The sequence below is a fragment of the Neophocaena asiaeorientalis genome, unplaced genomic scaffold, assembly GCF_003031525.2.
Source record: "Neophocaena asiaeorientalis asiaeorientalis breed wild unplaced genomic scaffold, Neophocaena_asiaeorientalis_V1.1 scaffold567, whole genome shotgun sequence".
In the NCBI taxonomy this organism is placed as follows: Eukaryota; Metazoa; Chordata; class Mammalia; order Artiodactyla; family Phocoenidae; genus Neophocaena; species Neophocaena asiaeorientalis.
Window position 1 is genome coordinate 1,171,587 of NW_020173728.1, and position 4,108 is coordinate 1,175,694.

The 4,108-nt window shown below is 48.5% G+C and overlaps 1 protein-coding gene across 1 annotated transcript in view; it reads right to left on the bottom strand.

The window, feature by feature from the left end:
• PAX1 (paired box 1) overlaps positions 1-4,108 on the bottom strand; it is an 8,370-nt gene that overhangs the window by 482 nt on the left and 3,780 nt on the right.

The following is a 4,108-nucleotide window of genomic DNA, read 5'->3' on the forward strand; positions in this document are numbered from 1 at the left end:
CCGCCTGCAGACGCCCCGCGCCGCGGGCCCCGCGCCGCACAGTAAAGCGGGCGCCGGGCGCAGGGAGGCGCTGCAGAGCCAGGCGGCCACGGGCGGGTCGGTGGTCCGATCGCAGACCGGGGAGGAGCGGGGAGCTGAGATCCGCGCACCCCGCCTCCCGAGCCCCCACCCACGCCAGACCCAGCTGGCGCACCGGCCCAAGAGGCTGCCAGCGCGTCAGGTCACGGTCCTCAAAGCAGCTCAGGGCCCGTGATGGGCCGGGGGGGAATCGAGTGGGGGTGGGTCACCAAAATGCCCCGCGGGGAGGGCCCAGGGTGGCCAGGATCACCCCCGACGTGGGAGGCGGTCGCGCGTTAGGCGGGCGGCAGACTTCGTTCTGCCCCCGCGGCCCGTGGATCCAGATGCGCTCATCACTGTGGGCACAGCACGTCCTGGGGCCTGTGGGCCTCCGGATTTAGTGACAGTGGACTTGCCATATTAGGCAGCATTCAGCGAGTTGCTCTATTATTTAGGGTTTTGGGAAGGGGCCCAAGTTTTGCTACTGGAAGCCAGAAAATTGACGCCACGATTGTGCAACCCCTGTTTTTCCCTTTCCCGACGCCCGGCCCCTCGGCTTCTCCTGCGCTGGAAAGCACAGGCTTATTTATACCAAAAAGCGCCTATTTTCAACTTTCTTTTCTCCTCCACACGTCCTCCTTTAAAGGGGGAGCTTGGGGGCGTCTCAGTTTGGGGTGAGGGGGAGCTCCCGGCTGTTTCCTCCTGCAGCTGCCCTCGCCCCGGCTCTGGCGCACGGCCCCGGGGCTGCGCGGAGCCGGGCCCACACCTCTGCGCCAGGGACGCGCGCGCGCACATCTGTTTTCGCAGAGGTGGCGAAGGGGTCTGGAGACCTTTCCAGGACCGACCCCTCGCTCTCCCTTGCCTCTCAGCTCTCTTTCCTAAACACAGTTGTGGCCGCTCATACGACGAGGTTTTCAGACCTTTTCATTCCACCCAGTACACACACTTGGAGGTGAGGCCCTGTTTAGAAAACAACTCCGGAGTTGGAGGTTTCTCAGCCAAGGGCCGGTTGCCTGAGAGACAAGCGAGAAAATGAACTCGTGAAAAATAAACACCCGGGAGACCAGAGACAGATTTCACTCCACTCTATGGGGGCGAGCCTGCTGCTGCGTTTGTAGCTCTTCCCTCGCCCCAGTCCCTCCCCATAGGACCCCTCTGCCCCTCCTTTCCCACCTGCAGGAATCTGGGCGATGGAGTGGGTACGTCGCGGGGCCCCCACGAAGGCTCGGGCCGGCGTTAGGCGCTCTGCAAGCTTATTTAAACTTAATGGGCAGGAATGGGGACAAGCTTTTTAAAAAATATTGGGCCCTGGGGTGGGGCGGGGCGGGGATGGGGGAGATGTCAGCGGAGTCCTGGAAAGGGGTCTCCCAAGGCTGTGTCAAAGGAGACCGAGGTTGGCGGCGGCGGGCTCTCAGGCCAACGCTTGCGCCCTAGTGTTCCTGGCAAAGTTCGCTTTTAGGATCCTTCAAGAACTAATCCGGAGCAGGGGTGACTGGAACAAGCCGCGAGTTATCTCTAACAAATATAAAAGACACATTTTCTTTGAGCCTATGCAATATCTTATAAATTTGATTTTCAAATCTTTAGTCTTTCCAAAAGCCGGCTGGGAGGGACCTCAGAGCCGGGAGGTTTTGAGGTTTCTGAAAACACTCTGTAAATACCATTTGTCTTGAGGGAATGCCTGATGGGGTCTGTCCCCTGTCTGGAAGGGGAAGGGGAGGGAGATGGTCTTGTCTGGATAGGGGTCGGAATTCCTAGAACACGGGCCCCCCTCCACTTGTAGATGAAGTGGAACTTTCCTATGCTCTCAGGCCTTAAGAATTAAAGTTTCCTTTCACCGTGGGGAAATGTAAATCACACTGTCTTGCCTAAATAATAGGGAACCCAGACTCACAACCCTCTACCAAGATAAAGTTAATAAATTGTAATGAATAATTTGACATCTGAGTAAGCTTATCTTAGGATAGCAATGTTCATTTGTACCTGATGTGGAGGACATATTGAAATATATGTATATACATATACAAAATATAATATATATTATTATGTGTATATTGTCCGTGTATGGACTAGGTGATCAGAAGTATTTGTTTTATACTGAGCTGTCGTGACATTAAACCGCTTTCAGTAAAGAAACTGTTTTCTTACTGAAGAAGTTCAATAGACACTATTCCTACTACTCTTATGAACAATTAATGATAGTAAATTGTCTTATGGGATAGGTTTCTTTGAAGATAATTTCTTAAGCAATGATTCGAAAATTAAAGGCAGTGATTCACATTACTTTGCTTTGTAATTTTTCAAAGACCACTTGTGGGTGGGGGCAATATTTCAATTCCGTTTCTCTGCCAATGAGAAGAGTAAAAATCCATAACCCAAGTAGATATGCAATTCTCATTATTTATATGTTCCTGTTCAAACACAAACATTTGTATGCCAGCTGGAGAAATCATTTTCAATGATCGACCTGATTTATTCGATGACCCTTTACTTGGATCTTTAAAGAACTGTCAGGATCAGAACATTGTTATTAATTTAACAATGAATGTAGCTAATTACTGCTGCAGATTTTGGAAATGGGTGGGATGTTTCATAATAGGAAGTGAAAATAATGGTGAAATGGACGGGAATGCCAGTGTCATTCAATGGCTCTGTATTTCTGAAAGGAAGTATCTTCCAAAGAAAATTAACCACCGGTGGGTACCCCCTGCCCATCAAATTAACTAGAGTTAGCCTAGAACTCAGAACTGTGTGTTTCACCTTTGGATTATTACCTACATTTCATAATTTGTTTCTAAGGTAGCGCTTGAAATACCCTGGGACAGAATGGCTCTGTTAGGAAAGGACCGCATCACTCTGAAGATAGCGAGTCCTTTTTCTAAGTCTTCCTGCTACTTGGGGTCAGCCCAGGGGGAATCGTTTAAATTTGTGGATACACTTTTCTAAATCAAATTAACCTGCTTAGTTAAACGATTAGTCTAATGAGTATAATTTGGTAAATTCCATTTTAATTTCTAATTCAACAGATAACCTCAGGTGTCAAGAAAACGAGTAGGTCCAAGTCCGAGGACAAGGCTCTGAGCAAAACACTTCCCCTAAGACCCCTTATCTGTCCTTAAAGGGAAAGATCGAAGGAGCTCTGAGTCTCGACTTTTAAAATTCCCTTTACTTAGATTTTCCTGTAAATGAACAAGTGGAATTTTCCTATTATTTAAATTAAATTTAAAGCTTGAAGGAGTTCTAAGTCTCAATATTTGTAAATTGATATCCCAGAATTTTCGTGCTCTAAAAAAGTGACAAAAATTTTTTTAACTTTTGTTCCTCCGCTTGACTGTTAATGTTGGCATCTTAATCCTCTCTCTCTCTCACTTTCTTTCTGTCTCTCTCTCTTTCATAGATCATGCTATTATGTCTCAATGAAACTACTTGGAAATAAAGTTTTTGCCTGGGTATCACCAAAGAGGAAGCCCCTCCTTTCCTCTGCCTACCCAGTGCCACCTGCCCCCACTTCTGCCTGGGTGGGTATAAGGCAGATCAGCTGCAAAGACCCTTCGGGAATCTGGAACATCCTTGTGCCCCACGCAGCCCCAAGGTTCGTGCTCAGCCACCTTTGCTACTGAGGCCGAGAGGCCCCACCTCCACCCCGGAGTGACTCCTGCCTTTTCCTAGAGGAGTTGAAGTTGCAAATTCCTGGCACTCGGAACCTAAAAGCAGGCAGGTTGGAAATTGGCAAATCCAGTCATTCCTTTCACCGTGAGGAAAATGCAGAGTCAAGGGCAGGTGAGCTTTTCCCAAGTTACAGGAAAAACTAGAACCCAAAGGTCAGTGTAAGAAGATGCCCCTCTCACTGTGGACCGTGAATTAAATACCTCAAATCTGTTAGTTGGCTTATCAGAGAGCAGATTTATGGAGGAGGAGGAGAAGAAGAGTCTAGACTTAGAGACACATGATTGAAATGCTGTCTCCTCTCCCAAAGGATGTGTTAAAGAAGATGAATGCAAGGGGAGAACAGGGCCTGCTTGGGGAAAAAAAAAAAAAAAAAAATCGGAAA